At 35.3% G+C, this 21,719-nt stretch overlaps 1 pseudogene; it reads left to right on the forward strand.

Annotated features, from left to right (window-relative positions):
- Positions 1 to 2,297: 2,297 nt before the first annotated feature.
- Positions 2,298 to 21,719, forward strand: part of LOC121043745 (vimentin-like) — a 137,934-nt pseudogene continuing 118,512 nt past the window's right edge.

A 21,719-nucleotide genomic window follows, 5' to 3' on the forward strand; every position in this document is an offset into this window, starting at 1 on the left:
GGGGCACCTGGGTGGTTCAGTCAGTTAAGCATCATACTCTGATCTCACAGTTCCTGAGATCCAGCCCTGGGTAGGGCTCTGCACAGAGCCTGTTTGGGATTCTCACTCTCCCTCTCCCTTTTCCCTTCCCCTTCCCCTAAATACATAAATAAACTTATTTTTTTTTTAAAGTATGTAACAATCAGGACTATAAACAAAGGGAGTATTGAATTAAAATATGCTATTGAGAGTATAATGCTAAGTAAAATAAGTCAGAGAAAGACAAATACCATATGATCACACCCATATGTGGAATTTAATAAACAAGACAAACAGGCAAAAGGAAAAAAGAGAGAGTGAGAGAAACCACAAACCAAGAAACAGACTCTTAACTTTAGAGAACAAACAGATGGTTACCAGAGGGGAGGTGGGTGGGTGGGGTGGGAGAAATAGGGGATGGGGATTAAAGAATGCACTTGTTATCATGAAAAAAAAAAGAAATAAAATGAAAGAATACAATAAAACCCCCAATATAAAATAAAATGAAATGCTATTGAGAAAATAAATGACTCTATTTATTCATTCATTCATTTATTCATTCATTCATTCACTCCACGATTCTGGAAGAAAGCATGCAGATATTGGAATTAGGTTGTTTGGAGTGTTTTTTAAATTTTTTAAACAATAATACCTACTGTTGATGAAGTTTTAGAAAAACGGAAACTTGTACACTGCTTGTGGGAATGTAAATAGTATAAATATTTTGAAGATAAATTAGGTAATATGTATTCAAAAGCCTAAAAATTCACCTATATCATTCCAGACTCCTGGTAGATGACAGTATCCACTGTACCTAATTTGAGACAACAAAGATTTATTAAAGAGTATTCATTTACAGAATTAATGGGGCCTGTAACCAACACATCTGCCACAGAAGTCAGAAGAACTAAACACTACCACCTCTATGCTTGAAGGAGGACCAATCCCCTTGCAATGGCCTTGAACCCTGGAGTCTAGTAAACGTAGTGTCTCAAATACCATAGTGCAGAAGGGAATCTAGAAGGGAGGCAGTCAGTATTTAATGAGCCAATCTGCAGTATCTTCCTCATTATTTATAATGCTCTTTTGTATCCTGTGAGAAAAAAATAAAGGGGTTACACAAAAATGGAAGTAAAATCTTTATTATACCATGTTGAAAAGTTTGAAATAATATAAACAAACAACAATAAGTGTATGGTTAAGTAAGAAATATTTCATTTCGTACAAGGACATAATATTTGGCCAATTGAAATGGTGCGGGTGAAGATTGTATAATGGCATGTGTATGTGCACATATGTATGTGTAATTACTGTGAATGGCTTTGGCTGCCTTGTAAAACAAAATAGAACAAATACTACTGAAAGGATCAAAGCTAGTTTAAAATGACAGAATGTTGGAGGCCATAGCTCCTTCAGCAAGGGGAGGGAGGACAAAGCCCCATGGACCTTGCAAAGGGGCAGATGCTATGGTGACTAGCTGAGCTGCTACACGACAGTGACTGTCTATCTACATCTATGAGCAAAGGGCCGTCAGCAACATTGCAGTAGTATTTCTTTCAACATGTCACATACTCAGTATTAAAACATGGTACCAAATTTCAGAAATAGTTTTTGAACTGTTTCTGAACATTTCAGAAATGTACAGTTTCAGAAATAGTAACAGCAACTTTATTTCTTTGATACCTATTTAACTAAGGACCTATTATTTGCCAGAATTTGGGAGATGAATAAGGCCTGGATCTACCCTCAATAAATTTTCACAATCCTGTGAGCATTATAGACATAGCAAAGGATTTCAAACGTGTTAGGATTCTTCCACTATCTACCTAAGTGAAAGGAGTAGGACAAAAGAAGGAGTAAGCAATTGCTCTGCTGCAGGGGGAGGGTGATAACAAAGGTTTACAAAAAAGGAAATAAGCAGGTGTAAGTAAGACAGCCAAAATAGGATAGTAATAACTGAAGCTTTGGATTTCTTAAGATGTGCTAAGTACTTGGCATAATTTATCACATCTGATCATATCACAGCCTATGACATAAATATTATTATTATCTCTATTTTGAAGAGAAAGCACTGAGGAACAGAGAAGTTCAAACTTTGCCCAAAGACAATTAGTTCAATAGGGGAGGGGAGTTCGATTTTTGCTAAAGCCCTTGCTTAACCACCGTCCTATACAGTTGATCTTATAGAAGGAAAGAAAAGTATCTCTGGCAGAAGGCATATGTATAAGAGCCAGAGGTGAAATAGCACTGTGCTTTTGGAGAGCTATAAATAACTCAGCATGGCTGGAACAAAGGCTGTATTTGGGAGTGGTGGGGTGAGGGGTCTGATGGAAGCATCAGGAAGCAGACAAAAAGATGTGAATGTGAAAGATGAAATGCAGAAAGGTAAGACTAAGTAGGTCAGGTAATCAGTGAGAGAAGACCACAGTAATCAAGGTAATAGCACGGTGGTAGACTGATTAAAGCAAATAGTAAGGGTAAAGAGGCAGGTAGTGCCGAGCAAGGGAGTGATGACAGAGGGTAGACAGAGTTTGGAAGTTCATTGAATGTGATGAATGAAGAAAACTAGAATGACTTCCAGATTTATCTCTGAAGCCAAATTGGTAGGTGCTAATGCCATAAGCCAGAAAACAGGGAAGAGTTGCTTTCTCAGAAATTAGAATCCTTCAGTCTGCTGTCTTTGAGTGTCATGCACATCTTTTAGATGTGCCTACACCTAGTGAACCACTGTGAAAGCAGTCATTATTCATCAGAAATTTATTCAAGGTAGCCAAGCCTCTCTCCTTAAACCTTCATGCAACCATAGAGGAATGGCATACCTGGTGCAGGCAAGAGAGGATCTCCCTTCACCTTTCCCCAATATTCATAAAGTCACTGAAAGAATGCAATTTCATGGGTTTCCTTTTCAGCCTCTGGGTCAGAAATTCCAGCAAGCTGCTCCAAAAACAGTTGGCCCCCTTTTTTTCCCTAAGACATTCAAATTGTTTCATAGACATTATCTCACCAATAGCCATTTCGTCTTGGTGAGGAAGGCCAAGGAACAATTTATTCCTATCTTTAAAGGGTAAAGAGAGGTTAAATGACTCATCTGGGGAGCTGGAAATAGAAGTTCAGTCTCCAGAGTCAGCTCTGTGTGTGTAAGAGCAAGTGCCAAATGACTCTGTAAATGAGTGTGAGTTAAGGGTTATTGATATCTCACAAGACCTGAGTTGTTGGAGTCATCATTTACAGGTAAATAAAGAGCTCAGAAATGGAACAGGAATTGAAGTTTGTTTTCAGAGGGTAGGCAGTTTTTCTGTTTTCTGCGTAAGCTTTCGTCTGACTCATAGACCCTGTAAACAAGAATAATAGGGTGATTTTTCAGTATTAATAGAATATCCATAGCACATGGACAAAAGTGTTTACTATGTTTAAAATAATATAAAATATGTTTATATTATATATCATCCATAGTGCTACTAGTCATCATATGAGGATGGAGAAGTATAGGTGACATTTAATATCTAATGATTTTATATAATCCAGATGTTTCTTCCGTACAAAGACATCCTAAGAACTGGTTCTGTCTCTATATTCTTTATTATAACTTGGTAAAATCTTGGATACAAAACTGTAGTCCTGCATTCCTAATGAAGGAATATATATATATATATATATATATAGGTATATATATATATAATCTACCTTTCAGAATTTCTCAGTCACTTGATTTTCTTGATATACTTCTGGTCATTCTGTGCCAAGACTTAGCTCTCAGACCCCTTCTCTTTTCTGTGTGTGCTCACTGCCTACATGATCTCATGTAGTTTCTTTATCCTCCCTCAGGCTTGCTGTATTCTATCCATGTTGGCTTCTTGCCTTTATCAGGCACTCTCACTTCAGGGCCTTTGCACTTGCTATTTCTTCTGTTGGGATTTTAATAATCTATAATACATTAGAATAATTATTTTGTCACTCAGTTCAGGTTTTTTTCTATTCCTTGAGATAAGCCACTTTAAACTGCTTTCCCCATTTCCACAACCTAAATCTCTTTCTCTGCTTTTCCTTTTTTCCTTGAAATTATTAGTATTGCAAGGGAAACAAAAGCAAACATGAAGTATTGGGATTTCATCAAGGTAAAAAGCTTCTGTAAAGAAAAGGAAACAATAAAACTAAAAGGCAACCAACGAAATGAGAGAAGATATTTGCAAACGATATATCTGATGAAGGGTTAGTATCCAAAAAATCTATAAAGAATTTATCAAATTCAACACTCAAAAAACATATAATCCAGTTAAAAAATGTGTAAAAGACATGAACAGACGTTTCTCTAAAGAAGACATCCAGACAGCTAATGGACATGTGAAAAAATGTTCAACATCACTCATTATCAGGGAAATACAAATCAAAACCACAATGAGATACCACCTCACACCTGTCAGAATGGCTGAGATGAACAACACAGGAAGCAATAGATGTTGGCAAGGGTACAGAGAAAGGGTAACACTCTTACACTGTTGGTGGGAATGCAAACTGGTGCAGCCACTCTGGAAGACAGTTTGGAGGTCCCTCAAAAAGTTAAAAATAGAAGTACCCTATGATCCAGCAGCTGTACTACTAGGTATTTACCCAAAGGATACAGAAATACTGATTCAAAGGGGCACCTGCACCCTGATGTTTTAGCAACATAATCAACAATAGCCAAATTATAGAAAGAGCCTAAATCTCCATCAACTGATAAATGGATAAAGAAGAAGTGGTGTATATATCAGTGGAATATTACTCAGCCATCAAAAAGGATGAAACTTGCCATTTGCAATGACATAGATGAAACTAGCATGTATTATGCTAAGTAAAGTAAGTCAGTCAGAGAAATACAAATACCATATAATTTCCCTCATTATGTGTAATTTAAGAAACAAAATGGATGAACATAGGGGAAGGGAAGGAAAAATAAAAGAAGATAAAAACAGAGAGGGAGGCAAACCATAAAAGACTCTTAACTGTAGAGTCTGAAGCAAACTGAGGGTTGCTGGAGGGAAGGTGGGTGAGAGCATGGGCTAAATGGGTGAGGAGCATTAAGGAGGGCACTTGTTGGAATAAGCATGGGGTGTTATATGTAAGTGATGTATCACTAAATTCTACTCATGAAACTAGTACTATACTGCATGTTAAGTAACTTGAATTTAAATAAAAACTTTTAAGAAAAAAATAAATTTTTACTATTTAACACATCATAACTACCTTTTATTTATTTATATTATTAATTTTCATTTCCTCACTAAATTGTGAATTTTGTGAGGGTAAAGAAATTGTCTCTTCTGTACTGTGCCCTATACATAGCAGCATATGGTCATGACTCAATAAATATTCACTAAATGAATGAAGAAAAACTAAATCTATGATTAATAGAATAGCCTAAAATTTTACAGTGCATATTGATCATAATTTCAGTCATCTCATCATGAAAAATATCTGTTAGCTGTTACAGACCTATCAAAAGTTTTGTGTCTATTTTCTCTATTAAATTGAACCATATGAAATTGCCAATAATTGACTCATTTTGAATTATGAAAGCATTAATTTCATGATTCAACCTAGATGTAAAATGAGATCTGGGAAAAATGCACAACAATCTAGACAAATATACTACTAATAAAATTTTTCTGTTTCTTCCTCAATGATGATTGTTTCCACTTTTGACTTCCTGAGGTTTACAAATACAGTTCTCCAATTATAAAATCTACAAACCAAATGGAGACCTGTTATTTGCATTAAAAAATAAAATTAAAAATATGACAATTACCCAGAACCCAACAGTATGATATAGCCTTACCTCTGCAGTTACCACTAGGTTTCTGGGAAAGTTTTATGCAGGAAAGCTAATAGAGTTGGCAGCTGAAATGTGTGTCCCATGGATGATTGACAAGTATGTAGTTGAGGAATGACAATGTTCAACATCTGGTTGAGTGGCAGCAAAGGTGGAAACCAACTTATGTGGTAAAGTATCAAGTTAAAGGGTAGGCTAACACACTGATTCCTGCAACAGTCACTATACAGTGATTCTATACTTCATATTTAAGTCAAGAAATGCTTCTGTGGCATGAACCTTTTTAACTTCAATTTTATCAGCTAAGGAAATATATTGATAAGAATAGTTATTGAGTATTGCAATTTTTCAAATTTCACAGTTAAGTAGATTGCACATCTATTTAGAAGCACTATTAAAGGACCTCAGAGATAGGAACCAAACAATTACTTAGACTTGATCTTGTCTATTTAGGAAACAATTGTTTGGACTAAAGTATATGGCAACAGTTACGATATGGATCTCTTGGGTTTTCCTGGAGTAACTTGAATAATTTGAAATTAAAGATGATCATATATGAGAAAGTGCTTTAGAAACTATAAAGGTTCACAAAATATGCATTGTTGTTTTATTTCTATTACTATCATAATAACTTCTGTTTAAATGTTCTTAACTGATTTACTAATAAAGTAGCACAAATTCGAGCAATATTGTCCCCCTATCTGTTTCTGGAGAGACACGGTTTCCATTTGATGAAAATAGTTTTATTTCACTTCTGACCTCATTCACCATTTGTATGTAACCTCTGTGACCATTGGCCCCACAGTCTTCTTTCAGTTTTCATGCATTGAAATAGACCCTAACCAGAGTTGCCCGGTGTGAAGTATCCATATCATTTCTTTCCCTTTTCTGCCCTTTGTTGTCTCTAATGGATCCTAAAGAGTACTATTTGGATCTCAAAACATTTAGTCATCTTTTAAATTGAATGTCTATTTCTGTCCTTTCCCCCTAAACTGGGTACTGCTTTACCACCAAATAATTCATGCATTATTCCATAGAGATATGCACAAGGATCTCTTTCAACTAAGAAAGCTATGGTTGTTAGAATTTTCCCTCTGAAAGGTAGACTAAGTCTTTGACGTTATATCATAGTTTTTCTGAGCCGGGTATTCTTTTCATGATCAGTCCCTTTCCAGGAGTCTCAGTCAACATTCATGTGGCTTTGTTTGACTTACCCACCAATTTTCTAGAGTTAGTTGATCCCCAAGACTAAAACAACTGAGGATCAATATAAATACAAATAGCAAACTCAGAAAAATAATTATTGTATGGAGATACAGTAAAACCTTGGATTGTGAGTAAATTGTTGTGTGAGTGTTCTGCAAGACAAGCAAACATTTCTAATAAATTTTAACTTGATAACCAAGCAATGTCTTGTAATACAAGTGGTACATGTCGTCGAATGTCACATGATCACAACTGAGCTAATGGTTCTTGAAATTCGCTTTGATATAAAGCTGCTTTGGATTACAAACATGTTTCCAGAATGAATTATGCTTGCAAACCAAGGTTTCACTACAAATATTACATTATAACTCAGTTGTGGGTTGAGGCTACTTGGTGTGACTTCCGTCATGGTTTTCCTTCACATTGTGGTATTTTCACAAGGTATGCCATATGAAACTCATGCCTGAGAGCTACCAGTTTATGAAAAGTGATTTAAACTTTATACCAGATCACTACAACTCTGATTAAAATATTCTAAAACATCAACTCAAGGGCTTTGAGAAGGGAGGAAAATTGGTGTAACCAGTACCAGCCTCAGCTGGTCAAAGCCAAGGGTTTGATTGTTGATTCAGATAACTTATTTCATCACATTTCTCGGCCTCATGTTCTCGCTTAGTAAACAAGAATAATCCTCCATGCATAATTTTTTATATGGATAATAAATAGAAAATAAAGAATTAGAAGTTCTCTGTTGAGAAGAGGTGAAATAATAATACCAATGGCATATTACTAATGTATTGGTATCAATATGCTAATATATTAACTAATATTAAAATATCATTATATTATCTAATAATACCTAATTTTATTAGGTAATCATAATTTATATGATGGTTATAACAAAATGTGTATTTTGGATACAGGTTGCTGGAAAGCTTTGGTCTCAGAAAATAGAGCCAGTATTAGAGGCTAAGAAGAGAATAGATAGAATTAGAATGAGGAAGGTGTGGTGTGTTCCAATTGGTTGGAGGCCAGCAATGCAGGAGTAAAAGAATTCACCCAAGACAGAAGAAAGGAGATAGAAGTTTATTGAATACAATGCAGGGGAGCAGCTGAGAGGACAGCAAAGGAAGAGTCTCTATGCCAGGAGGTGGTGGTAAGGGACTATAGTTATAGGGTGGAGTGAGGAAGTATGGGAACACAGAATTTTCCCCTTTTTGGTAACTGTGCCTGGTTGTAATTAGCCCATTTGTTAGTTAGCACCTATGGCCATTTTGGGGTAGCCTGTTTGTTACTGAGCCTGTTTGCAGTCTGTCATCACTGTGGGCCCTTTTGCCTTGCTCAAGTTTTCATTGTTCAAGTTTATTGCCTAAAGGCGACCTCTACAGAAGGAACAGGAAATTGTTGTCACAGATTCTGGTTCCCACTGCCTTAACTCTTACCAGACAAATCTATGTCTTCTTTCTACATTTCTGCACTTTTAGTCCTTACGAACATACTACTACTTCTATAAACCTAATTTTCCTTATTTGTAAAATATAGGCAATGAGATTAGATCTTAGAACTCTAAAGTCCTGCTAAGAAAGTCTAGTCCTATACAATGTTTGGAAGATAAAAGGAATGTTTGTTAAACTGTGTGGCAATCACTCATAACATACCCCTATCCAGAAGCTACACAATATATATTTCATTCAAATACTAATAGAACTGAAAGGACCTAGAGTGAAAAAAAACAAAAAAGAAAACAGAACTTGCTTATGTTTGCCTAACCTAGCTCTTATCAAAATAATGTCTAAGTTTATAAGGGTATTAGCCCCATCCAGAACCCCTTCCTCTTACCATTTTAGTGCAAATCTGCCAAAATTCAATATGCCATTCCCTGCTTCCTCTTGCCTGAGGGCTTTCTCTGTCCCAACCCTCAGTGTTTTGTGTGCCTATAACAAGACTAGAAATGCTGCGTAATTAACTCCACCCTATCCCAGCATCACTGCTGGGTATTCTAGTTGAGTTGAGGTGCTGATGTATTCTAGTTCCCTCACACTCTGAGGTATGTGTGTGACTGGCTTCTGGACTAAGCTCAGGTCACCTTGTAGAATCTGTCACTGTAATGTACCCTTTCATTTGGATTTCCTTACTTATTCTTCTTTCCTGATCTTTGCTTTACCTCCCAATAAACTATTTCTACTCAGGATCTGTTTGGGGTAAAGGGTGAACATAAGTAATTTACATATTTGAAATTAGTGGGCTACAATACCTTAATGGCTATTTCCAACTTCACTATTCAATGACCCAAATGCATTAAGAGATTATTTCTGACAGTTTCGGGACACAAGTCTCCAGTACCTGGCTTCTATGAGTCACTTAATAAATGTTTCCTGAATAAATTAATTTCTTCAGAGGACAGTACCATAAGTCTTCGCAAAGGAAAAAGCATGAATTCAGAAGACCCCACTTTTAACCTTCCTATTTCTTAGGAGACTTAATGGACATGTAGTCTATGTCCTGGCTGTTTTTCCACTGCCTCTTTGATAGATCTTTTTGTCTCTCCTGCGACACTTATCTCCAGTGACTCAATGTCTTAGTGCCCTTTTCTTCTTTCAGTTTTTGAATACAAGAAATTCTTATTCTTTCTATGTCCTTTACAATTCACCTTCAAGACGTGGAGGAAGAAGAACTCTTTAAATCCAATATCAAAGCCACCTACTAAAAGTCTAATATGTGCACTATGGTAGAATATATATATTTACACATATATAGTGATTTCATTAACTCTTGATTAAATCTTGGTATATATGATTTCATTAAATCTTCAAAGAAGCCATCGTCATAATATTGTTAGTCCAATTTGCAGATGAATAAATGAACTCTGGGGAGTTTAAGTAATTCTTCCCAAAGTCATATAGCTATTTGGGAACAGAATCAAGGTTTTTTTTTAAAAAAATTTTTAATGTTTATTTTTGAGAGAGAGAGAGCTGTCAGCACAGAGCCTGATGCAGGGCTCGAACTCACAGACCGTGAGATCATGACCTGCGCTGAAGTTGGATGCCCAACTGACAGAGCCACCCAGGTGCCCCCAGAATCAAGTTTCTAAATGACATATGTAGGATGTCAAGTTCATCTCTTAATCTCAATACTACCTTGCTGTCTGCAGTAGTTTAGCTTTTTTTTTTTACATTTTAGATAACATTTATTAATATGCTTTTAACACATAAAAGACTAAGAACAAAAATGACTCACATTTTCATTGCCAAAAACAACCTGATATTTTAAGCTTCTTTAAAACATTCAGTTTTAAAAATTACATATAATAAAAATGTATCTTTTTGTCATTTCGAGTCTTTAAATTCTAGGTAGTTAACATACAGTGTAATATTAGTTTCAGGAGTAGAATTTAGTGATTCATCACTTACATACAACACCCAGTGCTCATCACAAGTGCCCTCCTTAATAACCATCACCTATTTATCCCATCCCTCACATAGTTCCCTCCATCAGCCTTCAGTTTTTTCTATGTAGTTAAAAGTGTCTTATGGTGTGCCTCCCTCTTTCTTCCCCTTATGTTCATCTGTTTTGTTTCTTAAATTCCACATGAGTAACATCATATGGTATTTGTCTTTCTCTGACTGACTTGTTTCACTTAACATAATACACTCTAGTTCCATCCATGTGGTTGCATATGGCAAGATGCCATTCTTTTTGATGGCTGAGTAATATTCCACTGTATATATGTACCACAGCTTCTGTACCCATTCATCAGTTGATAGATACATGGGATCTTTCTGTACATTGGCTATTGTTGATAATGCTGCTATAAACATCAGAATACAAATTTCCATCCAAATCAGGATTTTTGAATCCTTTGGGAAATATCTAGCAGGCAATTGCTAAGTTCTAGGGTAGTTCTATTTCTTTTTGAGGAACCTCCATACTGTTTTCCAGAGTGGCTGCACCAGTTTGCATTCCTAACAACAGTGTAAGAGGGTTACCCTTTCTTTGCATTCGTGCCAAAATCTGTTGTTTCCTGTTTTTTCATTTCAGCCATCTGACAGGTGTGAGGTGATATCTCATTGTAATTTTGATTTGTATTTCCCTGATAATGAGTGAGGTTGAGCATGTTTTCATGTGTCTGTTAGCCATCTGAATGTCTTCTTTAGAAAAATATCTATTCATGTTTTCTGCCCATTCTTAACTGGATTATTTGTTTTTTGGGTGTTGAGTTTATTAAGTTCTTTATAGATTTTGGATACTAACCCTTTATCAGATATGTCATTTGAAAATATTTTCTCCCATTCCGTCAGTTGCCTTTTAGTTTTGTTGACTGTCTCCTATGCTATGAAGAAGATTTTTATCTTAATGAAGTTCCAATAGTTCATTTTGGCTTTTGTTTCCCTTGACTACAGAGATGTGTCTAGCAAGAAGTTGCTATAGACAATGTCAAAGAGGTGGCTGCCTGTGTTCTCCTCTAGGATTTTGATGCTTTCATGTCTCACATTTAGATCTTCATCCATTTTGAGTTTATTTTTGTATGTGTTGCAAGTGGTCCAGTTTCATTATTTTGCATGTTGTTTGTCCAGCTTTCCCAAAACATTTGTTGAAGAGACTTGTTTCCATTGTATTTTCTTTCCTACCCTCTCAAAGATTAGTTGACCATATAGTGTGGGTCCATTTCTGGGTTTTCTGTTCTGTTCCGTTAATCTGTGTGTCTGAGTTTTTGCCAGTACCATGCTGTCTTGATGACTACAGCTTTATAAGGTAACTTGAAATTGAGAATCGTTATACCTCCAGCTTTGATTTTCTTTTTCAAGATTGCTTTGGCTATTTGGGGTCACTTGTGGTTCTATATAACATTTTAAGATTGTTTTAGCTCCGTGAAGAATGCTGGTGTTGTTTTCATAAGGATTGTATTGAATGTGTAGATTGCTTTGGGTAGTATAGATGTTTTAACAATATTTGTTCTTCCAATCCATGAGAATTGAATAGTTTTTATATTTCTTTGCGTCCTTTTCAATTTCTTCCGTAAGTGTTCTATAGTTTTCAGTGTACAGAAATTTTACCTCTTGGTTAGGTTTCTTCCTAGACATCTAATGGTTTTTTTGTGTCATTGTAAATGGGATTGATTCCTTGATTTCTCCTTCTACTGCTTTATTATTGGTGTGTAGAAATGCAACAGATTTCTGTACATTAATTTTGCATTCTGTGACTGTACTGAATTCACGTATCAATTCTAGCAATATTTTTGGTTGAGTATTTTAGATTTTCCACATAGAGCATCATGTAGTCTACACATAATGAAAGTCTGACTTCTTCCTTGTCAATTTGGATACCTTTTATTTCTTTTTGTTGTCTGATTGCTGAGGTTAGGACTGCCAGTACTATGTTAAATAATAATGTTGAGAGTGGACATCCCTGTCTTGTCCCTGACCTTAGAGGAAAAGCTGTCAGGTTTTCCTCAATGTGGATGATATTAGCTGTGGATATTTCATATATGGCCTTTATGATATTGAGCTATGTTCCCTCTATCCCTACTTAGTTGAGGGAGTTTATCAAGAATGGATTCTGTATTTTGTCAAATACTTTTTCTGAGTCTATTGAGAGGATTGTATGGTTCTTATCCTTTCTTTTATTAATGTGGCCTATCACATTAATTGATTTGTGAATATTGAACCATCTTTGCAGCCCAGGAATAAATCTCACTTGTTTGTGGTGAATGATTCTTTTAATATACTGTTGGACTCAATGTGATAGTATTTTGCTGAGAATTTTTATATCCATGGTCATCAGGGATATTTGCCTGTAATTCTCCTTTTTAGTGGGGTCATTGTCTGGTTTTGGAATCAAGGTAATGCTGGCCTTATAAAATAACTTTGAAATATTCCTTCCATTTCTGCTTTTTGGAACAGTTTGAAAAGAATTGATATTAATTCTTTAAATGTTTAGTAGAATTCCCCTGGGAAGCCATCTGGTCCTGGACTCTTTTTTTGTTAGGAAACTTCTGATTAATGATTCAATTTCTTTGCTGGTAATTGGTCTTTTCAAGTTTTCTATTTCTTTCTGTTTCAGTTTTGGTAGTTTATATGTTTCTAGGAATCTATCCATTTCTTCCAGATTGCCCACTTTGTTGGGCATTTTATGTATTCATTCATTTTATTTATTTGGGTCATTTCTTTTCTTTCCTTATTTCTTTTCTTTTTCTTTTTTGATAAGTTTAGCTATGGGTTTATCAATTTTATTAATTCTTTCAAACAACAAGCTCCTACTTTCATTGATCTCTTCTACTGGTTTCTTTTTTGTTTGTTTGTTTGTTTCCTTATCATTAATTTATGCTCTAGTCTTTATTATTTCCCTTCTTGTATTGGCTTTAGGCTTTTTTGCTGTTCCTTTTCTAGCTCCTTTCTGTGTAAGTTTAGGTTTTGTAGTTGAGATTTTTCTTGCTTCTTGAGGTAAGCCTGTATTGCTATATATGTTCTTCTTATGACCGCTTTTGCTGCATCCCAAAAGTTTTGGACTTCCATGTTTTCATTTGTTTCCATTTATTTTTTTTTTAATTTCTTCAATTTCCGGGTTCATCCATTCATTCTTTAATAGGATGTTTTTCAATATCTGTGTATTCGTGGCCTTTCCATTTTTTTTTTTCTTGTCTTGTGGTTCACTTCAAGTTTCATAGTGTTGTGGTCTGAAAATATGCATGGTATGAACTCAATCCTTTTGTACTTTTTGAAGCCTGATTTGTGACTTGGTATGTGTTCTATTCTGGAGAATGTTCCATGTGCACTTGACAAGACTTTTTATTCTGCTCCTTTAGAATGAAATGTTCTGAATATATCTGTTAAGTCCACCTGATCCAAGTTGTGATTCAAAGTCATTGTTTCCCTGTTGATATTCTGCTTAAATAAACTGTCTATTGCTGTAAGTGGGATGTTAAAGTCGTCTACTATTATTGTATTATTATCAATGTGTTCCTTTATTTTTTTTATTAATTGATTTATATATTTGGGTACTTCCAAGTTGGGGACATATATTTATAATTATTAGATCTTGTTGATTAGACCTTTTACTATGATATAGTGTCCTTCCTCATTTCTTATTACAGTCTTTGGTTTAAAATCTAGTTTGTCTCATATAAGTATGCCTACTCTGGCTTTCTTCTGATGTACATTAGCATTATAATGGTTCTCCATCCCCTCACTTTCATTCTCCATGTGTCTTTAGGTCTAAAATGAGTCTCTTGTAGGCAGCATATAGATAGGTCTTGTTTTTTTATTCATTCTGACACACTATATCTTTAAATGGAGCACTTATTCCATTTACATTCAGAGTGATTATTGGTAGACTTGAATTTAGTATCATTGTATTACATGTTTGTCTCTGTTCTTTTCTAGTCGTTGTTACTTTTGGTCTTTGTTTCCTCCTCAGAAAGTCCCCTTTAATATTTCTTGCAGGGCTGGTTTAGTGGTCACAAACTCCATTAGTTTTTGTTCATCTGGGAAATTCTTTATTTCTCCTACTATTCTGAATGTCAGCCTTGCTGGATAGAGTATTCTTGGCTGCATATTTTTCCCATTCAGCACATTGAATATATCAAGCCACTCCCTTCTGCTGCTACTAACCTTATTTATCTTACCTTATAAATTAGGGATTCTTTTTCTCTTATTGGTTTTAGGATTTTTTTCCTCTCATCTCTATATTTTGCAAAATTTTCCACAATATGTCTTAGTATGGCTGGCTTTTGTTGATTTTGATGGGAGTTCTCTGTGCCTCCTGGATTTGGATGTCTGTTTCCTTCCCCAGATTAGGGAAATTTTCAGCTATAATTTCCTCAAATAAACCTTCTTCCCCTTTTCCCCTCTCTTCTTCTTCTGGGACTCCTATGATATGAATGTTATTATACTTTATGGAGTCACTGAGTGCCCTAGGTCTACATTCAAATCCAATATTTTTCTTTCCTTCTTCTTTTCCCTTTCATTATTTTCTACAATTTTGTCTTCAATATCACTTATTCATTCCTCTGCTTCTTCCATCCTTGTGGCCATTACATTTAGTCAGTTTTGCATCTCAGTTATAGCATTTTTTTTTTTATTTTCACCTGACAAGTTTTTGGTCGTTTATCTCTGGAATAAGGGACTCCCTTGCATCTTCTATGCTTTTCTTAAGCCCAGCTACTATTCTTATGATTGTTTTTTTAAGTTCTGGATCAAGCATATTACTTACATCTGTTTTTATTAGATCCCCAGTCGTGAACTTTCCTTTTTTTTTTAGATAAATTCCTGTCTTGGTATTTTGTCTAGGTGTCTGTCTTCCTGCTCTTAAGAACAATGGGTTTATTAAGAGGTCACATACTGTCCAGGACCTGGTACTTCAGGAAGTGTTTTCTACTTCATGCTGTATGCACTCTGCTGCTGTTTTGTCTGCTTTTTCCCTCAAGTTAGTCCTCTGCAGAATTTCTCCTTGCCTGTGGGCCAGAATGTGTCAAGTTTTAACTAGATGTGATCTGTCCGCTTGTTAAAATAGGTCTGATCCTATTTTCCTATTTCTACTAGAGCTGAAGCTTTGTAGCGCTCTATGGTCAGTAGATGTGGTGCATGCAGGGGTGAGGGCAGGGAGGGGGTTGAGCTGGTTTTCTGGTGAGGGGCCTGCTGCTCTGGTTCTCAAGCACATTCGCTCTAGTAAAGAATGACCTGCAGAGATCATTAGGGTGGGGCTTGGTGTAAGCAGTTTTGGCAGCTACTGTTGGCTTACTGACTAAAATAAATAAATAAACATACATACATACAACCCCTGGAGAGGGGCATTTGCACCCACTGCTGTCTGGAAAGAGCAAACAATCTCCCGTTGTGTATCCCAGGCATCCCTCAGATCCCTACCTTCACTTTATCTTCATCTGGGCCATCTTCCCTCCCAGAATCACAGTGCACCTGTGTTTTATCCCAGCATATTGGCTGAGTTTTAAAATTTCAAACTTTAGGGCCCACACTCGTCCTCTTGGGGAGGGTCTCACTGTGCTGGGGTTGGTGCAGGTTTGTCCCAGAAAGGCAGTCCCACCAATGTATGGGAGCTTGGAGTTTGGCAGAAAGTGTGACAAAAAGCCAGTGTCCAGTGCCCTCAGCAGGTATTTTTGTCCTTTTGTTAAAGGACAGGGGAGTATAATACTGCCCACAGCTCTTTTGTCCCTGAAGAGGCAATGTCATGTCTCCCAGATGCAGTCCAAGAAAGGGGAACCATTTCTCTCAATGCATCCCAGGGGATCCTCATATCCTGTCCTCTGCTCCTGGGCTTCTTCCCTCCTTGTCCACAGGAGCAATGCAGCACCCACCAGGCTCAACACCAGCCACAACATGGAACTCTAAAACGCATCTTTGAACTCCACCAGTTGTAAAAACTCACAATAATCAACCCCTCTCATTTCCCCAGTCAATGGCTTTGGAGAAGTGTTTTCCTTGTGCAGTCCTGTGTACTTCTCTCTCTCTCTTTCTGTCTCTGTCTCTGTCTCTCTTTCATCTCTCTTCTCTCTGTGATGAGGGATTCCTCTCTTTATCAGCACCCATGATCTTTTTCTCCCTCAAATCATGTCTCTGCATCTCTTACCTTCCACTGTGTGGTCTCTTCTCTCCCTCTGGTTGTACAGTTTGTTCTGTTCTGTCAGTCCTCAGATCAATTTACTGGGTGTTCAGAATGACCTGATATTTATCTAGTTGTGTTTAAAGCATCAGACAAGCCTAGGGTTCTCCTACTACTTTACCATCTTTGCTCGAAAGAAAATTGTCCCTTTTTATGTGTACTATTTTTTTTAAGTTTATTTATTGGCTTTTAGGTTGGGGGGGGCAGAGAGAGAGGGAGAAAGAGAGAATCCCAAACAGATTCCACACTGTCAGCAGAGAGCCAATGTGGGACTTAAACCCACAAACAGCAAGATCATGACCTGAGCTGAAATCAAAACTCAGATGCTCAACTGACTCAGTTACCAGGGACCCCTAAGTGTACTATTTAGTAAGTTTTGATAAGTGGTTTACAAGTTTATTAGAAAAAGCAGAAGTGGTTCCAAACATTAAGTCTGTCACTTTCTAGCTTTGTAGCTATAGTAAAGTATCAAAGATATTGTAAGCATGTTTGCTCATCCTTAGAATCATGCAAATTATAATATCTATTTCATAGTCATTACTAAGCACAGTTTAATTGCAGAGGGGATTAGGATACCAAAATAATATTTCTGTAGACATTTTTGTGTGTGTGCCTGGAAGTTAATAAAAGTTTAATGTTCCCTACAGAGACAAGTCTAGACACCAGGAAAAATTTAACAATTGATTGATTGCTACAGTCAGGGTGACTTTTAATTGAGGTTCTGAATTAATTTAGTTAATGAGTTAAACAATGCTTGATGTCATGGAAAGTAAGCCAGGGCAGGAGTCCCATGTTTTCAGTGTCCATAGTTCTGCTCCATAAACACCAGGATTTCCTTTCCTTTCCTGTGTCTCACTTCATATAACTATCTCCTCTTTTGTTTCCCTCCTTAAGGAAAGAAGAGATTTTGCCAGGGTTGGTGTCTTATCAACAATTGCTATGAAAATATTACAACTATTTTTCTCCCCATCCCAACTCTTCTGTACTTTTTAAACCTCCTTGACATACTACTAGGGATCTATTTTAATCAAATCTTCCAATTGCCAACTGTTTATTAATAAAATAGTTACTGGTTATGGCTGTCTTATCTGGGGTCACCAGATAAAGTACAGGACATGTTTCTTTAGTATGAGTACATCCTGTACCGGTATATTTGGAACATGCTTATATTTTTAAAAATATATTTATTGATTATCTGAAATTCAAATTTTGCTGTATATCCTTTATTATATTTGTTAAATCTGGTGACAGTTTTATATCTAACTCAGCATTTTTATCCCTTTTTTTTTAATTGTCTGTATACAGCTAATTTCTTAGGTGGCTTTTAGACTGATTTAACATCTAATGTCTCTCAATTATTAATGGATTAACTAAAATAATTTTATATTTGAATGAAAGCCATCATTCTACCTTTAAAAAATGATACATTAACAGTTTATATTGATCTGTTCATTCACTGGTACAAATTACTTTGCCAAAATTTTGATATATTATTTTTATTAAATATCAACTATTCCTATTTAACGATTAATTTTATAACAATTAATTTTAATGAAAACACACTGCAATATCCAAATTGTGTTCACCTCATGTTAAAATAAGATAGTAGGGGTGCCTGGCTGGTTCAATTGGAAGAGCTGGAGACCCTTGACCTCAAAGTCGTGAGTTTGAGCCTTACAGGGGTGTAGAGATTATTTAAATAAATTTTAGGGGCGCCTGGGTGGCGCAGTCGGTTAAGCGTCCGACTTCAGCCAGGTCACGATCTCGCAGTCCGTGAGTTCGAGCCCCGCGTCGGGCTCTGGGCTGATGGCTCAGAGCCTGGAGCCTGTTTCCGATTCTGTGTCTCCCTCTCTCTCTGCCCCTCCCCCGTTCATGCTCTGTCTCTCTCTGTCACAAAAATAAATAAATGTTGAAAAAAAGAATTTAAATAAATTTTAAAAATATTTAAAAAATCCTTCAAGATAGTAATACTGTTTCTATGAAAATACAGTATTCAAATATTCAGAAATTTAAAACATATCTAGACTATCTCAAAAGTATTGGCATTTTGAAAACATTGGCCTAGATAGAATTCCAGCAGGTTTTAACTCCATTGAAAAAAATTAGTACTCTTAGAGAATAGTTATAAAATAATTCTCAGAAAGACAATTTTAGTTTTTCATTTTGAATAAAGAATGAAAAAACATAGTAATTATTCTTAGTAAAAGTCAAAGGTTAAAACTCTTACTTTTAGACAAATTGCATTTCATGTAGAACAAGTAAAGCCATAAAAATCACCCAAGGTAGTAAAATGTATAAAATGCACTTTAGTATCTTTAAACACGCTGGCCAGATGTGAGAGCACATTTGCTTTCAAAGTCTGTAAAGGTTCTCTATTAAGAACAGAGGTTTTGATAGATTTGCCACTTTGATTATGAGAAGGGAAAGAGCGTAAGGGGAAAAAAGTATTGTGAAAAGAATTAGATCAAAATAAGTTCCCTGCTTAAAATCTGTGCTTTACTATATTTTGATATAGCATCTGACACCATCTTCCTACTTAATAATATTTATGAATTTACTAAATACTATGGGTATTCAAAACTTTGATTTTTTTCATAAGTGATATATACATTTTTTCTCTTTCAATGAACAAAAAGCATAATGATCAAATAATGATAATAATAAATTCTAAGAAATAATATAAGAAGGATTTTAATAACTTTATCAGAAAGAGACTTGAAGTGTTCTTTAACATTCAGATTATCAAATCAAGATAATTAAATAGCTTATAGCTACTAAAGAAATATGAAATGTCCCCTTTGTAATTAGAAAATTAATCATTATGTAATATTGAAAAGAAGTGTTATTTTAGTACATTCATGTAAATGTGGCATGCATGCTTGTCATACACCCTGCACATTCTTTCATAGTTGGAAAAATTTTGCAGTGGAAAAGTTGGCACTTTTAAAAACTGTTGTTGGCATGTCAAAGAGCTAGAATCACAGGTGATTTCTATTTTCTTTCTTTTCCTTTTCATTTTGTATGCATCATTTGTGTGTTAGTTTGTTTTCTTTCTGTTTTGCATTCTGTTCTAGGACAAAGCCAAGGCTGTTTATTTATTTCCCTCTTGATGGACAGTTGGGTTGTTTTCACTTTGGTATACTTATAAAATATAAGTTATAATGTTGTAAACATTCATATAATTCTTTCATGAACATAAGCACTCATTTTCTTAAATGTTTACTTAGTAGTAGTAATCACTTAGTTACGGGATACCTGTAAGTTTAATTTTATAAAGTAAAAAGACTTGTCTCAAGTGTTTGAACCATTTTATACTACCCACAGTGTGTAAAAGTCTCAGCTACTCCATATCTTCATCAACACGTAGATTTGTAACACTTTATTTTTATTTTTATTTTTATTTTTTAGATCAAAAGACAGAAACTTTTAATTTTTTATTTTGTATTATGGAAGGCTATTCTTTTTTAAAACTTTATTTTAATTCCAGTATAGTTAACATACAGTGTTATATTAGTTTCAAGTGTAAAATACAGTGATTAAACAGTTCCATACATTACTCAGCACTCATCACAAGTGCCGTCCTTAATCTCATCACCTATTTCACCCATCCCCGTCTACCCTCCCCACTGGTAACCAACGTTTGTTCTTAATAGTTAAGAGTCTGTTTTTCAGCTTATCTCTCCCTCTCTGTCTCTCTCTCCCTCTCTCTCTCTCTCCCTCTCTGTCTCTCTCTTTTCCCCCTTTGCTCATTTGTTTCTTTTTTTTTAATTCCACATGAGTGAAATCATATGGTATTTATCTTTCACTAACTTATTTTGCTTAGCATAATACTTTCTAGCTTCATCCATGTCATTGCAAACGCAAGATTTCATTATTTTTATGGCTAAATAATATTCCATGGAATATATATGCCACTTCTTCTTTATCCATGCATCTATCCATGCACTTAGGCTGCTTCCATAATTTGGCTATTGCAAATAATGCTGCTGTAAACGTAAGTGTGCATGTATGCCTAGGAACAGCTATTCTTGATACAGCAGGATTTTAAGCTTTTGGCACATTAGGGACTAGATAGCTCTTACCAAAAACTAAAGGCAATGAAGAATCCTAGTTCCAAAAGCATGTGTGATGCTTTTTTATAATGAAATTCGGTAATTAAAAATAAAAGGCCACTTGAAATTCTGACCTTAAGCAAAAATTGAAATCAGGGCCTTGTGTGTGTGTGTATGTGTGTGTGTGTGTTGAGAATCATATTTCTCCTTCTAAACATGAGGCTGCAATTGCTGAAAGATTTGTAATTTGTAATACTTTACCCGTTAGCCATTCTGGGAGATGTGTAGCACTATTTTCCTGTGATTTTACTTTGCATTTTCTTGATGACTAGAGAAGTTTAGCACATTATAATATCCTTCGTGGCCATGTAGATATATTTTATGAAGTGCCTGTTGAAGTCTTTCGCTTATTATTGTATTGGGCTGTTTGTCTTTTTCTTTATTTTATTTTTGTTTGTCTTTTTCTTCTTGTCTTATCAAAATATTTGTATATGAAGGGTATAGGCTTTTGTCAGATATATGTACTGAAAATATTTCATATGGTTATAGGTTACATTTGTTTAATGGTATCATTTGATGAGTACAAGTTATAGGTTCCATATATCTGTTCTATAAATTTACTATGCATTAGATATATATATATATATAAAACATATACATGTTATGTATATGCCCACACATGAATTTATAGATAGACTATTAACTTGTGTGTTGTTTAAGAAATTTTTTATACCAAATAACAAAGACATCCTCCAATGTTTTCTTCTAGAATGTAAACATTTTAGACTTTCTTATTTCGACCTATATTCTATTTTAAATTAATATTTTAGTATAGTATGATTTAAGGGTTGACTTCTTTCCATATGGATAGCATTTACTTCAGCACAGTTCATTAACTAGATCTTCTTTTCATAACAAACTAAATTTGTTTGAAAATGAACAATTAAAAAAAGTGATTGTACACACACACATACACACACACATTGACTCTTATACCCTCTATCTTCTGTTCCACTGAA

Source organism: Herpailurus yagouaroundi, unplaced genomic scaffold (genome assembly GCF_014898765.1).
Source record: "Herpailurus yagouaroundi ecotype Mexico unplaced genomic scaffold, PumYag 187, whole genome shotgun sequence".
NCBI lineage: Eukaryota > Metazoa > Chordata > Mammalia > Carnivora > Felidae > Herpailurus > Herpailurus yagouaroundi.